Source organism: Coptis chinensis, chromosome 1, assembly GCF_015680905.1.
Source record: "Coptis chinensis isolate HL-2020 chromosome 1, ASM1568090v1, whole genome shotgun sequence".
NCBI classification, from domain to species: Eukaryota; Viridiplantae; Streptophyta; class Magnoliopsida; order Ranunculales; family Ranunculaceae; genus Coptis; species Coptis chinensis.
Window position 1 is genome coordinate 35,718,825 of NC_141456.1, and position 20,036 is coordinate 35,738,860.

Consider the following 20,036-nt stretch of genomic DNA (forward strand, 5'->3'; position numbering starts at 1 on the left):
GTGTATTTAAAGTTTTATATATTAACGCATTTTGCAAAAGTTTATCTTAATTAACTTTTAAGAAGGTTGTGACATCTTTGTCTGGTGTGCAGTGTGCTGCATTCAGTTTCACTGTAATGAACTAATGATGTGGGAATTTTTTTCTAAAAGTTATTTTCTTTTGGCTGGGGCCTGTGTACTGAATTTTTTTAAGTTAAGCAAATCCATACACTGTTTTATGGAAGAATTTCAAGTTAAGTAATGTTTTATAAGGACATTAGGGCATAATGTTTTCGAAGACCGTCACTATAACTGGTCCCATATCTGTGCTTGCTAGCATGGCAATGCTTTTTCATTATTTTCAAGATCATAATTCAGAAGAACAATCAAGTCTCTTTAGTTTTGTCCTTTTTTGTTCTTTCAGAAATTCTTATTAAGTCAGAATGTCAGATATGCTAGTTTAAACCGTATACGTAATTGATCACACGACCATCATCACAGGGCGCTATCACGATAAGGTTGGTTGAATGAAGTATGCCTGATGACTCTCCCTTCAAAACTATCCATGACCATTATCATCCTGGCCTTATCACATATATGTAAATTGTCACTCTGATTCCAATAGCCATTTCTGTTTCAGCATAAATTGTATTAATCTTCTGCATAAACTGTACATCGAGATATAGACATGAAAGAGCAACTAATTGTTTGGTAAACTGATACGAATTGATCCCCAATAAAATAATTTGTACTTGGACAATCTACTACTCCAATAAAAAATCGAATCTTTCACTACAACCAACAACCGCAATCCTAATCTATAGATATAACAATAGAAATATAAAACAAGTAAAACATACCACAACACAAATATGTAACTTGCTTCGGCAAATGATATATACTTCCACAAGAGCTAATCCTTTTATAAGTATAGGAAAAAAGATTACAATCACTCCTCTCAAGTCTCTTCGCCTTACTAGATCACTCATGTCTCTTTACAATCTTTTCTCTTTCCAAGGGTTTTCTTTCAATTTTGATTGCTCTCAAAATTGGGTTTATAAGACTTGGTTTTTCAAAACCTAACTTCTGTTTTTATACTAAATTAATTTTTAATGTTCTTTGTAGAAATAGAAACCCGACAAACTTAGGCATGAGCTGCTCTCAAGAAAAAGAAAATCGAAAATCTTGGCGTTCTCTTATTTTTCTCAAACCCAAATTCCAATAAAACACCTATTGTGAAAAATCAAGTTCTTTTTCACGGCAAGACGCGGGCGCGCCTTGAGCAAGGCTATGTCGAGCGCGTGCGCGCTCCGACTTCTTCAAACGAACAGTAATTGTTTCTCCAGTTTCTTCCTCATCCTCATGTGAGGGATAACGCCAACACTAATTGTTACTCTTCAGTGAAATTCTTAGCAAAGAGTGTATAATTATCATTTTTCTGTTAAGCTCAAAGAAAATTTTAAATTTATAGCTCAGTATTCCATGGAAAATCACTTCATTATTTAGGACATTATCAGCTTGGAAATTTCTTTTCCACAAAGAGAAAATGGTTTAAGATTCATGTATTATAGTTTTTTTTATGACTAAAGTATGTAACTAGTGGTAGCCAGAATTGTGCAACTAGATGTATAGTACCTTTATAAATAATCAAAAAGAACAAAAAACCCATCTAAATCACCGTCCAAAATAAAAAGATTCTTGTTTTATTTCGCCGCCCTTAGGTGGATGAGTGGATCTAGACCAACTGAAAGGTGTTTTGATGGCTAACAATTTTTAAGGCATTATTGAAGAGAATGTGTGAGAATATTAGTCTGAGGTCATCCATTTGATTAATGTTAGAATTAGTTGAAAGCCATCTTTGTCATGCTGCTCATTCATTGATTTCTAAATTAATTTAGTTTTTATGAGTTTGAATGACTAAATTAATCTGCCCAGATTCAACATTCTATATTCCTACCAAAGTACCAACTTGTTCATGAAAGTAGCATTAAAATGGTGTCTAAGATTATTTTTACACGGAACAATGCCAGGTTTATAATTGGACAAGTGATGAGAGAAATGGGTCCGGGAAGAACGGGTACAAAACTACAAACTATGAGATTGAAATGTAGGACAGTAGGAGAAGGTTTGATCCCTGCCATAAAGGAAGGCAAGGTGGGATCTGGGGACGGACTGCTGGATTGAGATGATCTGTGTGAGTTGTCTTTGAATTTGTACATTGTTAGGGACCCAGGCGATAAGAACAGCCACATGGTCCAAATTTCCAAGTGGAGATGCACTCACAGTCCTCTTGATCTACGCGGTTCCGCTTCCTTGGATTGGCTAGCAATTTAGCATCTTCGTTCGTAGATTCTATTAGATGATCAACAGTGATGATGAAATGTTCTTGCTCAGTTGCTTTACATCAATCAATGCACGTACCATACTGCTTTTTTATTTTGATGCAAATCTGAAGTTTCATTCATCCAGTGAATATTCTCGTCAAAAGTACAAAATACCATTGGGCCACTTTCGTGAATGAACCATAGTGTGTTCATTGTAATTGTTCAGTCGTTTGAAACAATAACAAGATAGGACCTGAAGACTCAAGTATATCGTTAAAGTCAGCAATACGTTCGTGTTCAAAGTAGAACTAAAGCAAGGGTAATTTGAATGTTTTTGCAAAGTGTTCCACTACCAAAATCGCTGTCAAACATACAGGAAGCTATACTTTGCGACCATTTTAAAACTACAATTTGAATGGCTTTAGCATCGATGTAGTAAGTTTGGAATGAACAAGTCAATAACTAATTTCTAACTCCTAAAATGCCCATATCGTACTTAAAAAACTGTTCAGAGTTTGCCTTGCAATCTGTTTGGGCCAAGCAGCGCCGGCACTGCACTTACCCGTTGTACATTTATTTATTTGTGCTGCAATGACATTTTATAGGAAGTTGAAATTGAATGTTTTGATAGGTAGGTGCTGCTTGGTATGAAGCAAATAGAAGTGCCCAAAATATCACTGAGATATCTGAGATATCGCTGAGATATTTTATTTTTTGGTACACCGAGATAGAAATATCTGATATATCTCAACCGAATATTGAATCTATTTTTTTCTGATATATTTCACAATTTATAATATAACGATATATATCGACCAATATATATATATCGATATAAATTGTTGATTTTGACCGAATATTGTTGACTTTGACTAATATATTGACGATATTTCCGATACATCAAAATTTTAATTGGTCAACAAAAAAATAAATATCTCCGATATATTTCGTTTTTTTGGTACATCGAGATATTCACCAAATTTGATATTTTAGTCCTTACATCTCATGGCGAGAAAAGGTTGTGGCATAGAGATGTAATTCTAGGATCCATAGGCCTAACCCCCCAAGGCCCCCACAGTGGAAGGGATCACTGTTGTATCTAGAGCTTCTTTGGTAAAATCGTCCCACACTTGGAATCTTGGATACAAGACTTTTACAGGATGGCACACTTACGGCTTACCTACTTCTTTCTACAATCGTTATCTGTAACTCTAATTTGCAATCATTTGCTTTAGACGAAATAAAGGGGAAATAGCATATCGTATGAATGAAGATTTGGTACATCCAGAGCTTTATCAAATAGAGAGTTGCACACTTGCATTTGTAAATGTAAACGAGAATTGTCGCGGACAATAAGAATTTAGAAGACATAGATTGAAGCTACCATCATTGAACCACGCATGAATACTATTTATGTTGTGGTTGTTTTGTTTTCTTGCATCATTCAATAGTTCCTTACTCAGTTCACCATGGTAAACTTCAGGGGCTATCCATTTGCGAAAAATAAGTTTCTAATTTACAAACTTTGGTTGGATGCATGCCAAGTCTAACCAGTAATGCTTTTAATTTTGTAGTGTCTAGTACATTTCGAAGTTGCATTTTCAAGTTTTTCAGTGATGGGATTTTGAGTAGTATTTCTATAGCTCATGTAGCTTCCTTCTCTCCAAAAAATTTCTATAATGTTGTAACATTTCTATGTTGGCAAAGCCAAAAGACATTAGAGCGTACAATTCCCTCCAGTATTTGACAACATACTACTTCAAATCCAAATGCTTCAATTTCCTCCAATATTTTACAGTTTAATTAGCTGAATTCTTCCTCTGTATTCATCCTAGTGAGCACCCACCTAATGTGAAATGTGATATATTAGTTAACCAACATCCATGAATAAAAGTATAATGGTAAATTACTGATTCAGCCATGATAATGTCATTTTGTTCTTAATCCGGCCATTGTCAGCAACTCAGTGCAAAAAGTTGCTAACATTATCCCACTAGTTGCTGACAAAATGCGCTAAGTTGCAATTTGTGGCCAAATTGGAAACACATTGACATTATCATGGCGAATCAGAAATTTACCCAAATTATAATTCAATTTCCTACCAATTAGCGTGAGTTAACATGGGGTCACAAGAATAACAATTTGTGATATTCACACAAGCGAAATGATTGGTTAATTGTATTCTTATTTCTATTAGTTAAACACCCTTTCAGTTTAAAACTAGATTTTGGACCCGGCCGTATGTCCGCTATCTATTAAATATTTTGTGTGCTAAAAAGGCTTTACAAAATGTCTCACACAAATTTTCGAATTAGAATATATTTTTATTGAAAATAAACCAAAATACGCTAATGAGCAGCGATTATAGTGCATAAGTAATTGGGAACTAAGGGATCAAATTGAGATAGCCTCTTCACTTTGTGGTTTAGGATATTAATCTATAATTTTCAAATAGAATTATCTTAAACTCGATCTAGCTTGTATAATAATTTTCTTAGATTTATAGTGATTTAGTGGCAAATTTTCGAATCAGAATATATTTTTATTAAAAATAAATCAAAATACGTTAATGAACAGCGATTATGATGTATAAGTACTTGGAAACTAAATGATCAAATTGAGATAGCCTCCTCACTTTGTGGTTTAGGATATTAATCCGTAATTTTCAAATATAATTATTTTAAACTCGATCTAGCTTGTATAATAGTTTTCTTAGATTTATGGTGATTTAGTGGCAAATTTTCGAATAAGAATATATTTTTATTGAAAATAAACCGAAATACATTAATGAGCAGCGATTATGGTGCATAAGTACTTGGAAACTAGGGGATCAAATTGAGAAAGCCTATTCACTTTGTGGTTTAGGGTATTAATCTGTAATTTTCAAATTGAATTATCTTAAACTCGATCTAGCTTGTATAATAGTTTTATTAGATTTATGGTGATTTAGCGGTAAATCTTATCACCACTCGGCTTACGCACTAATGTGTACAAATCACTAAAATAGATTAATTGTTTCCATATCTTCAAATAATACACTACTCCCACTTGAAAAGATTTATTACATGAACGTGTCCTACGAACAGGTGTCGTTATATTAAATTATTCTAAAAAATATTAGCAACTATGCATAGCTATGAGATATGAAAATTATATTAATTACTCATTTAAATTTCTTGCACCACTCTCTATAAAAAGGAAGCATCAAACCTCGATAAAACTTATCGACTTCTTTTTATTGTTAGGTTTAACAATAGAAGTTTGATTGAAGTTTTGTGAGAATGCCCAATGTGACGAAGATAATATTGAAGCTACTTGAATAACAAAACAATTTCAATCACAATAAAAGAATTATGATAAACACTACTTAAAATGCAAAACTATATTTGTCGAGACATTTATTCCTCATACATATAACACAAATATGTTTTAGGGTTATTAATTCAATGCAATTTGCATCAAGTTTCTGATTTTCCATTAATTATTCTTTGAGGTTAGTTTAATGTAGTACGTTGCATCCAATTTCTAATTTCTCATTAATTACTCTTTGAGGTTAGTTCAATGCAATTGCATCAAGTTTCAAATTTTCTATTAATTATTATTTGAGGTTAGTTCAGTGCAATTGCATCCACTTTATGATTTTCCGTTAGTTATTCATTAAGGTTAATTTAGTACAGTTGCATCCAGTTTTCGATGTTTCATTAATTAGTATTTGAGATTAGTTCATTGCATTTGCATCCAGGTTCTAATCTCCCGTTAATTACTCTTTGAGATTAGTTCAATACATCTGCATCTAGTTTCTGATTTCCCGTTAATTATTTTTCTAGGTTAGTTCGATAGTTTATAATTTCTATACAGTTTGCATACATGTAAGAGTCTGTTTTCATAAACTCACTTTCGTTTTGGGTTCCTAATTACTCGTAATTACTCATATGAGAAGGCTAAAAAAATGGACATTTATGCTTTGAGATCAGTGCGATGCAGTTACATCCGACTTCCGATTTCCAGTTAACTATTTTTTGAGGTTATTTCAATGCATTTGCATCCAATTTCTGATTTTCCATTAGTTAATCTCTGATTTTAGTTTAATGCAGTTGCATCCAGTTTTTGGATTTTTGTTAATTATTCTTTGAGGTTAGTTCAATGCAGTTGCATCCAATTTTCAATTTTATATTAATTATTCTTTGATGTTAGTTCAATGCATTTGCATCAAGTTTTCGATTTCCCGTTAATTATTTTTTGAGGTTAGTTCAATGCAGTTACATCAAATTTATAATTTCCCATTAATGTTAATTATTCATTTAGGTTAGTGCAGTGCAGTTTCATCCATTTTTCAATGTTTCGTTAATTAGTCTTTGAGATTAGTTCATTGCATTTGGATCCAGTTTTGGATTTCCTGTTAATAACTCTTTAAGGTTAGTTCAATACATATGCATCTAGTTTCTGATTATTTATGTTTTGAGGTTAGTTCGATGCAATTATATCCGGTTTCTAATTTCCCGTTAATTATTCTTTAAGATGATTTAAATGCATTTGCATTTAGTTTTCGATTTCCCACCAATTATTCCATGAGATTAGTTCAATGCAGTTGCATTCGGTTTTTGATTTTCTGTTAATTATTTTTGAGTTTAGTTCAATGCATTTGTATCCAGTTTTTGGTTTCTCATTAATTATTATCTAAGGTTTGTTTGATATATTTGCATACCGTTTTCGATTTCCCGTTAAATATTTTTCAAGGATTTGCATCCAATTTCTAATTTCCCGTTAGTTATTATCTGACGTTACTTTTATGCAATTGCATCTAGTTTCCGATTTCTAATTAATTACTTTTTTAGTTTAGTTTATTGCATTTGCATAAAGTTTCCGATTTCCCGTTAATTACTCTTTGAGCTCAGTTATGTATTTGAATCCAGTTTCCGATTTCCTTTTAATTATCCAATGTGGTGTGTAATACCAACTTCTACTAATCCATCTATAGTGTCCTTGCAAACATGACATAAAGAGTAAATTATGTTTGATTTACTATGTTGGATCATCGAAGATTATCCAGTTTCCGATTTTCCATTAATTATTCTTTAAATTATGCATGACTCACTATGTGAAACTTCAAAGATTATCTATGAACGGGTGTTGTTATATTAATTATTTTGAAAAATATTTACAAATATGCATAACTATTATATATTAATATTATATTGATCACTCAACCAAATTTCTTATATCGTGAAAACCTCACTCTCCATTTTTTTAAAAAAAAAAAACTCACCTTTGATAAAACCCTTCAACTTCATTTTGTTGTTTATTAAAAGAAGTTTGATTGAAGTTTTGTGAGATTGCCTAGTAAGGTGAAGTTCATATATATTGAAGCTACTTGAATAGTGTAGTGGTAGGATTAGTGGTATTGAGGATGAAGGGTGAAGCGACCTAATGTAGGTTATGAGAGGGTGAGCCGAGGAGTAGGGGATCGGCATTGGGATGGGCCCGATGCAAGATATGCTGATAACTGGGGTGCATAGTATCAGTCCGCGGTCATGAGGGTACCCAACAGTAACCCTACATGTGGAGGAGGAGGAGCGAGGGATGGGAGGACAGGTGGACGGCTACGACGGGAGACTAGGGAGTATAAAAAGAACAGGTGGAGAGAGAGAAAAGGAGGTCATTTTGGCTAAACCAGAGAGGCTAGAGGAGGAAAAGGAGGAAAAGGTGAGGGTGGGTCTTAAGAGCTCCAACATTTGGCACCTGTCTGTGGGGACCAAGATCTAAACAACTTGAGAAATGGCCGCAAGAGTGAAGAGAAATGTAGGAAGGCCAAGGAAGGTGGCGGTGGCAGAGGAGGAGGTGGAGTCAGTGAGGAATGAGGGGGGAGAGCCAGGAGGAGAGGAGACCACCACGTCCGGGTCGGAGGAAACACGATTGTTACTCGAGGAAATAGCGAGGTTGAGAGAAGAAAACGAAGGGCTACGGAGGGAGAAAGAAACCATAGAAGAGTTAGAGGGAGAGGCGTCTGAGTCGGAAAAAAAGGAGGAGGGGAGACCCAACTTGGCGGATAATGTGTTATCGGGACTCACCAGGGAGCAAGTGAGGGAAATGATAGCCAATGACCTGAGAGCGAATCTGGGGCAAGCTAAGGGTATAAGTGGAGCAGCGAGCCGAGTGGTGGCGGGGCTGAACCGCAACCCGCTGGCTGACGCAATTTGGAAGTCTGAGGTCCCAAAGCGGTTCAACCAGCCCAGATTTGAGAGGAATGACGAGAAGGGAGATCCCGCAGATCATATCCATCACTTCCGACAACAGATGCCGCTGTGGCAAGAACCTAGATATGATGGACTACAATGTATGATGTTCCCCGCGAGCTTAAAGGGGGGAGCTTCCGACTGGTATTACAGGTTGCCATCGAAGAGCATAAACAATTTCCAAAAGTTAGAGCGAGCGTTCGTGGACTGATAAGCACCCAAAACTGTAATATTAAACCCCGAGAGACATAGCATTTTGGTCGATTATGTGTTTAATAATCATGTAATAGTTATATTTTCGTACTTTTGCAGGTTTCCGCAATTAAAATGAATATAATGATAAAACATATATGCATCGAAGTATGGGAATACTAGAATATTTGAAGTTTCCCACTCAACCCCCGTGAAGCCCAACAAAGCCTGACTAGAGCCGAAGTTTCCAAAAGAACAAAACCAGTGCAGAACGGGTCCACATATAAAGAAGCAAAGAAACTTCCGAAGCTCAAATCGGAGAAATCTAGATGCCGACGTTGGCTAGTGAAGCTGCCATAGCGACCCGGGCGACGAACTCTGCGCAAGGACAAAAAGTCGTAAAATGCCAAAATCGGCGCAGCCACTGGACACACTAAGTGGACCCACTCTGCGGGCCCAGAAGGCATGACGAGTCAGCATAGGCAGGTGGCAAAGGATGGTTTCAATTTGGTACCACCTGGCAAGAGAGAAGACACGTACCAATTCAAACCAGGTGGTTTGAATTGAAATGAGCTACAAGACGAAACTTAAAAAGCAAAAAGACAAAAATTAAAACAGTTAAAACAAAACTTTGTTTCAAACCATTCAATTAGCATAAATCCAAATTAAAACATTCACGGATAGCCTTCCTGTATCAGCCTATATATATGAGGGGGTGGCCTTCGTATATCGGTCTTCAGCATATTCATGCTTTAGCTTCCGCCTAGTTAGTTTATTTCTTCAGTACTTACATTCTGTCATTTCCATTCCAGCACCTTAAATACTGTAAGTTATTTTACCCTTAATAACAGTCATTTCTTTTCTAGTTTAATTCCTGTCTTGCATTTATTTACTTAATGTATACAGCAAGTTTATTTATTCCTTCTATGACCATGAGCTAATCCCCTCGGGGGGGTTATCTTTGCGTCGCCGTAAAAATCGGATTGACTCTTTAATATTCTAGAGTCACTACTTTCAGAATTAGGCTTAGATTTGACATCCGGTCCCAAAATGATCGAGACTGCATAAAGTTGGATGGCGATGCTCGTAACAGCCTCGTCGCGCGATCTAAAATGTCTCGCGACTCTACAGTGTCGATACTCTCCAATTCGTCGGTGATGTGAAATCAAGCGGGAGCTGAAATAATATACCGTAGATGAGATATTATTGAAACTCCTTATGCTAGTGAAATGCGACCTAGAGATGTGGGCATGCACCAGGGATCAATACTCGATGTCGTCTCCGAAAACGAGACGAATTAGAGATGTAGTGACGTGGTAATATAAACTGTTGAAAAATGATTCTCGCATGAGTATGACTAACTCTCTCCCTGTTTCTCTATTTTTGTTTACCTACATATAATCGCCGTAGTAATTTATATTATTTGCATTACCGTTATTTTAATTAAAACCAACTAAAAGAAACCTAAAAATCCTACTCACCAAAAGTTGTAATTCCAGTTGTGAACCTATCCGAGCCCTAAGGTTTGGACGATCCCTTACTCGACCTATCCTACCAAACCCACGTGAGTAAGATAACTTGACTGAAACGTACGACTATACGGACGTTGGACTTTGGACTTTGGACTTAACGTAATAACTGGAATACATCCATAAAAACCCCCTCCCCTACCTCCTCATCCTTTTAATTTTCATTTCTGTTACAATACTAACAAGTTACGTAACTCTTTACCCTAACTTTTTCTACTAACAAATATTTGTGAACCAAGTTTTGTTTATTTTTATTAGCACAGTTTAAGTATTCCGTAGAAACTTGAAGTACTGAACTGACAAAAGAGTCTCGGACGAGACTAAATTAGTAGCGCGAGAGACTAACCTGGAGTATCAACACTCCAGTTTTCATGTACAGGCCACTTTCCTTTTCAGTACTCTTTTGGGCTCTTTGGTCCTGTTTTTCTAGTAAGCATAAGCTCGGGAGTAGTCGATCGCTATACGAGGAATCGCAGGACGCCAGGTTTCAAACTCTTAAACTCCTCAAACTTTGTCAAGGATATTATTTGCTATAACCTGTTTTACCTCGTATATTTGTATGTTGGCATGAGAACTCCGTGCATGTAAAGGTGGTTCGTCATTACATATTCACATAACACAATTAATATGATTTGAATATATTTTGATATATGCGTAGCGTCAAACCACCTGCTTAGAATATTTTTGTATGTGTATGTTACATCAATTCACGTATGCGGTATTCAATTGCATGAGTTCGTTCTCGACATTTCCCTAGCTCACGTATAACTTACATATAGTTGCACGTATAGGTAATATAGATTTGCATGGGTAGACTTTCTGCGTAAACTAGTATATGCTAGTTAGTTTCTATTTTGGCATCTATCGTTTTTAATTGCATATTTCGTAATCACGTCTCCATAATACACTAATTACGTAAATTAAAATAAAAAAATAAAAAATAATAATAAAAATAAAAAAAAAAAAAAATCATAGTAATTAAAAATTTCATCTAAATCATCTTAATAACACCCCGCATAATACACCATCATAAATCATCATCCTATTCCATCAGTGCCTAGAAAACTTGAAAATAATTGAGGTTGCCTAATTAAGGAACGTGCTAGCACGAACAACCTCCCTCAATTCTCTCAGGTAACCTGGCTGTTGGAATATTCACACGTTGTCCTAGCTTCCCTGCTCGAGTTAGCAACAACTCATGAAGACGTGCTTCAACTCCCTCCTTCCTAAATTCTAAAACCTCCAGTCATTATTCGTTCCTTATGAGCCTTAAATTAAAATTTATATTTGTATGAGACTACGGTCTGGTAAACATAAGGAATTAGAACTTACATATTGTCGTCGAAAATACAAGAAACAACTGTTTATGTTATCTCCTAGACATAGTTCCTCCTCCGTAAATCAACCTCGTCAAACATCTCCGTTGCCATTATCTCCTTTAATTATGGCTGAGGAAAATCTCACAGTCAAGAAACCCCTTTCGGATTTCTATACTACCTTACAGGAAGGACCTGCTTCCTGTATTAAACTCGATGCGATTGTAGGTGATTTTCGCATTCCGCCAAACATTTTCGGTTTGTTACCTGTTTACCATGGTTTAGACCATGAAAAACCGTACAATCATCTTCGTCGGATGCAACAAGTAGTCACCACTTTCCGCCATCCGACAGTTACCAACGAACAAGTCTTGCTTAGGTTGTTTCCCTTCACCTTAGCTGATAAAGCTTCAGTTTGGCTCGTCGGACAAGCACCGCAATCCATTGACACATGGGCCAAACTCGTACAAGCATTCATGATAAAGTTCTATATACCGAAAAAACTACGAAAATGCTTCAAAAGATTCAATTCTTTCGCCCGGCACCCCGGAATCCTTTTCGAAGCGTGGAGCAGATTTATGATCTACTTCTCGAATGTCCCCATCATCAACTCGACACCGCCAGTATTAGTCCGTTCATTCTTTAATGGTCTCTCGACCATCAAAAGGAAACATTAGATATCATGAACCACGCGGTTGTTTCATGGACAAGGGCGCCATCTTGAAGCATACACTTTTCTTTTGAGAAACAGGCTTCACGGCACCCATTGGGAAACACGATTCTTCTAGATCTTCTAAAGACACTACTACCAAAGTTACGTCTATGTTCTAGGTCAAACCCGATCCGGAATTAAAAACTCTAATCGAGTCCCTAAACAAAAAGGTCGATGCTCTTTCGGTACAAGTAAATAAACAAAAACCCAAATAGCCCTCTTTGCTTAAGTCCTGAGCACGCCGATTCTTATTGTCCTTTGGTATACGAGTGTCCTCCCCAACCTTCTGAAGAGGCTTGTGCTTTCAACATCCCTAATGCACCTTGGCGACAACATCCGAATTTAGCTTGGGCACCCCCTGTCCAACAACAAGCTCCTCCAGGTGGAAACAACGTTCCTGTACGACCACCCGCGAACTACAATTCCTATCGTCAAGGAAATCTTCCACAATTCCAGCAAGGGCAAAGTAATTTTCCCAACAACGCAAATATAGGGTACCAAAACAACCGCAACCTTGTTCCCGCTAATCAAAGATATGGCTACCAAAATCAACCCGTGAATAATAACCGTGAACTAGTTCCTGGCTTCCTGCTGCTCCTTTGGTACAATCCACAGCCGATAAAACGGCTGAAACTTTCCTGACATACATGAATCAACAGAATCAAATCCTAGCTTCTATTCAACGATCTCTTTCAAATTTGTTAGCTCAGATAAAAGTCAAAGGCGTGTTCCCCGGGCAAGCAAGCGGTCCAAACCCTAAGCCTACAAACACTACCTTTGAACTCAACAATGCACTGTGGACCTAGTAATCCAAGCCCGGTGAGGTAAATGCCATTACCACTCTTCATTCTGGCCGAACCATCGACAATAATATACGTATGCCAGACGAGGAATCGACGGAAGCCACGACTGACGTCCTTCCAACTCCTACCTCGCAACCTATAACGGACGAAGTTGTACCTTCAAAATCTACACCCACATCCCTAGGAAAAGATACCACTGATCCTTATAGGCGATTCCACACAAAAGCTCCGTTCCCCGCCCGTTTGGTAAAGAACAAACATGACGAACATTTTGATGAGATCCGTGAAACCTTCAAAAATTTGACCATAAACTTACCTTTCCTAGATGCGCTAAAGCATTTGCCCAAGCATGCCAAGTTTTTTAAGGACATGTGCACCACCAAACGACGTACGAATGTACCTCAACAAGCGTTTCTCACTGAGCAGTTTCCCTCGATTACCACTACCAATGGTGTGGTAAAGTACAAGGACCCAGATCGACTAACTGTACCATGCACGTTGGGTGACAAGTATACCGCTACTGCACTTTTAGACCTAGGTGCCAGTGTTAACCTACTTCCCTACTACTTATTTAAGCAGTTAGGTTTTCATGAATTAAAACCTACCAATATGACTCTGCAACTGGCAGATCGCTCCATCAAGTACCCAAAAGGCATAGTAGAGAACGTTATAGTAAAGGTCCAAGATTTTTACTACCCAGTGGATTTTGTCATTTTAGATACTGAGGTGGCCTGTGACTCCATTCCTATCATTTTGGGACGTCCTTTTCTTGCAACTGCTAACGCTCTCATAAATTGTCGGGACGGTTCAATGACATTGTCTTTCGGGAACCTTTCTGTCGAACTCAACGTGTTCAAATTAATGAAACAGTTTCCCGATCCTATAATGGAAGACGAGATTAGCCTGGTTGATAGTCTGGAACATGATTATTTCACAAACTCTTTTCCCCCAGACGAGATACACCAATTTCTTTCTTTTGATAATCCGGAGTTTGACGATGACTCATACATAAAGGATGTCCATGCATTATTAGAGTCAGTACCACTATTTGACCCTAATGCTGCGGTGCAAACTGATTCAGAAGAACCGGATTCGCTCTTTTCCATTGAAGAGATGATCCCTCACGAATCCTTGATCCCCAATCCCCCAACTCTAGATTTAAAACCTCTACCCTTTGATTTGAAGTACGTGCATCTCGATCTTGATGGTAGTCACCCTATAATAATTTATGCTCACTTGACTACAGACGAAGAGGCACGTTTGATTCATGTCATTCGTGAACACCGCTCCGCTATCAGATGGTCCTTAGATGATATCAAGGGAATAGACCCTAGCATATGCACGCATCGCATACATCTCGATGACGGCACAAAGACATCGCGAGAACCACAACGCCGCCTTAATCCCGCCATGAAGGAAGTGGTGAGAGAGGAAGTTTTACATTTACTTGATGCGGGTATCATATACCCTATCTCTGATAGTGATTGGGTTAGTCCTGTCCACGTTGTTCCCAAAAAGTCCGGCATTCAAGTTGTACAAAATAAAAATGGTGAGTGCATCTCCACTCGCATTCCTTTGAAATGGAGAATTTGCATTGACTATCGTAAACTTAATGCCAGAACCCGTAAAGATCACTTCCCTCTCCCATTCATTGACCAGATGCTAGAACGCGTTTAGCCGGTCATGCTTACTACTTGTTTTCTTGATGGCTATTCGAATACTTCCAAATTGTCATCGATCCCTATCCGATCAAGAAAAGACAACTTTCACGTGTCCCTTTGGAACCTTTGCATACGCATCTAATGCCTTTTGGTCTTTGTAATGCCCCGCACTTTCCAACGCCGCATGCTTCACATTTTTTAGTGATATGGTGGAACGCGTTATATGGAAGTCTTCATGGATGACTTTTCCATTTACGGAAATTTCTTTGACGAATTGTTTATCCAACCTTTCTAAAGTATTAACGCGTTGCGAGAAAAATCTGGTACTCGATTGGGAGAAGTGTCATTTCATGGTTACCAAAGGACTTGTTCTAGGTCATATTGTTTTGAAAAGACGGGATAGAGGTCGATAAAGCTAAAATTGTTAAAATTGCTTCGCTACCTTTTCCGCGTCATGATTAAGTGATATCCGTGCCTTTTAGGCCACTGGTTTTTACTGAGATTCATTCAGGATTTTTCTAAAGTTGCTCGACCTTTAACCAATCCCCTGCTTAAGGATGCAGTATTCGACTTCAATTTCAATTGGAAACAAGCTTTTGATACTCTAAAAACACCTCTGACTACCGCTCCTATCATTCAACCCCCTGATTGGTCTCAACCATTCGAACTGATGTGTGACACTAGCGACTTTGCTATTGGTGCCGTGCTAGGCCAACGATGTGACAACAAACCCATTGTCATTTACTACGCTAGTAAAACTCTTAACGACGCTCAACGTAATTATACCACAACTGAGAAAGAGTTCCTAGCTGTTGTATATGCTTTGGATAAGTTTCGCCCCTACCTAGTTGGAACATCGACCATCGTATATACTGACCATGCCGCAATTCGGTACTTACTTACAAAAAAAAGGACGAAAACAATGATTGTTCCGCTGGATCCTTCTCTTACAAGAATTCACCCCGAAATCAAAGACAAGAAAGGAACCGAAAATGTCGTGAGCCACCATTTATCAAGGCTGGTTGGTGACATCGATAGTGATTCCGAAGCTATCGGTGATTCCTTCCCGCATCGAATACTTGTACTCTATTTTCTCATCTCCATGGTACGGGATATCGTTAACTACCTGAATTCTCGAGGAAGTCCCTCCTTTTAGTCACGTCCCGATCATAAAAAGTTCTTATCCATCGTAAAATATTATTTCGGATGAACCCTACCTCTTTAAATATTGTTCCGACCAACTCATTCGTCATTTGCATCCCCGACCGGGAACACACCGACGATTATCCTTTGCCATGAACAATCTTGCGGAGGTCATTTCAGTGGAAAGAAAACTGCGGCCAAGGTGTTACAATGTGGTTTTCTTGGCCTACCCTTTTTCGCGATGCACACCTAACATTGCATAGCTTGCATTCATTGTCGGCACCTAGGTCGAATTACCAAAATGAAAAATATGATGCCCCTAAATCCTATCTTGATTGTGGAAATTTTTAATGTTTGGGGCATTGATTTTATGGGACCCTTCCCTATTTCTCAAGGTTTTCTATACATTTTAGTCGCTGTAGACTATGTGTCCAAATGGATTGAGGCACTCGCATGTCGCTCAAATGACCATAAGACTGTCGTGAGATTTGTAAAAGAAAACATTTTCTCTCTTTTTGGTGTTCCCAAAGCTATCATCAGTGATGGGGGTACACATTTTTGTAACAAAATTTTTGGGTTTTTAATGAAGAAATATGGAGTTACTCACAAGGTCGCTACTCCATACCACCCACAAACGAGTGGCCAAGTGGAAGTCTCCAACAGAGAGATAAAGTCTATTCTGGAGAAAACTGTCAACCCATCAAGAAAGGACTGGTCTCTCCGCTTATCGGATGCCTTGTGGGCATACCGAGCGGCATTTAAGACACCTATAGGGATGTCTCCTTACCGCATTGTTTTGGAAAACCTTGTCATCCGCCAAATAACTTGAGCATCGTGCCTTTTGGGCCATCAAAAGCCTCAATTACAATATCATTAAAGGCAAAGGAAGCGAAAACCGCAAATTAAATGAGCTGGAGGAGATTCGAGTGATGCTTATGATCTCTCAAATCCTACAAAGCTAATATGAAAAGAGTGCACGACAAGCACATTTTATGTAAGGGATTTCAAAATTGGCCAAAAAGTTTTAATTGTCTGACTCCGTGATTACACATCTTTCCCCGGTAAATTGAAAACACAATGGTCCGGTCCTTTCATTGTGTCACCGTGAAACATTATGGGGCAATCTCTTTGCTTAATCCAAAAGATAACAAATGAATTTCAAGTCAATGGACAACGCCTAAAACATTACCACAATTCACGCCACCGGATGTTGAATGACTCTTCTTCGGGATCCGGTATATACACCGACTAGATGTTTTGTTTGGCATACTCAATCTTGTTTCTATAGAGGGTACGCCATTTTTTGGTAGCCGGGTCATCTTCTATCTTATGATCTCCAAAGTTCTTTGAAGTGTGTGGTTGGTTGCAAAGCGGGAACCTTAGTCCACGAAAACTCTTTTCAGAACCGAGTATAAATGTCTTCCGCAACACGAAAGCAAACGCGTGTTTTTCGATGCTTGATGGGTACCTAAAATTTCACCTCCTTCCTTCTCTTCCCTTTTCTACTCTCTACCTCGCGAACTTCAAATAATCTTTTGGTGTAAGTCTCACTCATCACGAATAGGGAATGGTCGTAGTTCTTTTGCTCGTAACGGCGTGTCGCGAAGGATGGGCTGGTGTATGCATTGCCAAACACCCTTCGTCTAGGCTCGACTTCCTATCCGATACTAGCCAGTTTAAGGTATACTTTTGTCTAACACCACCTTGGCGGATAATCTTCGTCGCCGCGCCCGTTTCTCCCACAGTTTGGGATTCATCTTGAGAATCGGCGTTAAAAGACTTCGATTAAATTCTTGAGGATCCGACGTTAAAAGACTTCGACTTCGTCTTGAGGATCTGACGTTAAAAGACTCATCTTGTAGATATGTTTATATTATTGCCTTTTCCCTTTGCATTAAGTTTTGCACATGAGATTCGTGTCCAACCTCGATGTCGCGATACTTGGAACATAAACGAGCAATGGATTCCACCGCACCAACCCTAGAATTGGTTACTTTGAGTTCCCTTGGGGGTTTTGAGGATAGCCGTTATGTAATAAGGGGCAATTTTATTAGACCGTAAGCGCGCGGGTCTAGGATGGTACCGCCCCCACCCCCTAACCCCATAATACATAGAGGTGAAGCCACCACCGGCTGGATTGGGTTAAATCGAGCCGACATACATGACAGTTGTCTATGATTTAAGATGGTGACTCCCCTGGACATCCATTGTTCTTCACGTTTATCTCCTTTGTATATAAATAAAATCTTGGTTTATAAATAAAACACCCTCCTTCTTTTTAAAAACTCTTGTGACCTTCAAGAATGACTCATACAATTGGATAGCATTTTTCGTGTCGATCGTTTTGGTATCTCATTCGTCCAATTCGGAGTCCAAACGAGTCGTGGGTAAGCATTTAGATTTTTTAGGTTTAAATCAGGCTTTAGGCTTGATTTGGGCTTCGGGAAAATTTTTGGCCCAACCAAAATATCAATTTCTCGGTCCATTTAAACACAAAAAACCGGAAAACACGTGTCACATTTACATCATTCTTCTTCCTAAAAAACCAGATCTTGCCCCCTCTCGATTTAGCTCGCACGAGACAGGCCCACACTAAAACCAGGTCTCTCGTGGCGAGACCCTCACATCTCCGACCAAGTTTTCCTTCCGTTCCGTAACATCCCAATTCTTCCCTCATCAAGAATCAATAGCCATCCTCTCTCTAAGACCGAATGGCCGGAAAACGTGGATTTGTGTGGAAATTTTTTGGAAATTTGTTTGAAAACGGGATGTTTGCTCCATTCTTTGACCACGAAAATTCACTCTAGAGGATGGGAGAGTTTGTTATATGCCAATGGAGGGCTTTATTCCAAGGATTTGGTGATGAAATTCTCTAACGACAATGGGAGCTTTAATGGCGACCATTTTTGGAATCACCGTCGGGGTGTGCCCACGAAAGTCACACCTGTGTTGCTCTCCCGGATCACGGGCATTCCTGCAGTCGACCACGTACTAACTTCGGCAGAAGAGCCCGGTACCTACCCACGGACTTACGACCTAAATGCTCGACACGCTAATCGAGGAGATACAACATCGACGGAAATGCGCGGCGTATCGGCCTTCGGTCGCGAACCACCGGTACCGTGACTCAATGGTCGGATCGAACGTCATTGGCACCTCGAAGCCTTCGGACATCAACAAGACCTTCCTCCACGTTCTCTAGATCCTCCAAGAGCGAAAGGGTAACTTCTGCATCGTTACCTTTCTTTTTGATATTATCACACATGCTACTCTTAGGTCAGCCCCTCTTGCCATTCTAGTATGGCAAGTTATGATTAATCTGGGTTTTCTGTCCGCCACCCCACTACTCCCTATACCACAATATGAGAATATGCTTGTCTTCAAGAAATGCATACAGGACCCTTGAGAACCCACAACACCTAGGGCTGCCGAGCACGCTAGCGTAGGATCCTCTCACCCACCATACTTTGATGAGACTGCCATGAGTAAGATCACCCAACCCATAGAGGCCCTACGTCTTTGTGAGCGATGATCCGAGAGACATGTACACTTTCGCCCGGTATCGATGAGACGTACCTTGGGCGAAGTTAAGGACGATATATGACTACTCGCCACGAAGTCAATGACAATGAACATGGGCGAATTCCAGCAGGAAATGAGAGCTTCCATGACTAACTACATTTCGGACAATATGCTTACTTCGCCCGAACCCGGTTCAAATGAATGATCATGGCGAGCCGACAAAGATTTCGCTTCGGTGTGATGGATACTCTTGGTGATATCCGGGGGCGCTTAGCTTCCACGGAGAGCAGACTACATGACGTCGCGGGACTCCCCGGTTCTTCTTCGCGGCCCGAGGATTCTCGCTCAAAGCCACCGAGGATCATCAGTAGCTAGATTTATTTTTTCCGGTCTTGTATAATATTTATATCAGATATTTTATTTACGTGTTTGCATTTTTTAGCTTAATAGTAGATGGTTCCTAAATATTTCTATCTTGATATATTAGTTATATCTAATATTATAGTATATAGATAGGAACATATATTGGTAATAATAAATTATATATATAAATATATACTTTAAATGTCATACTTAAACAACAAATTTTAACGTAAACTAACGTTTTATAAAACGTTCAGAA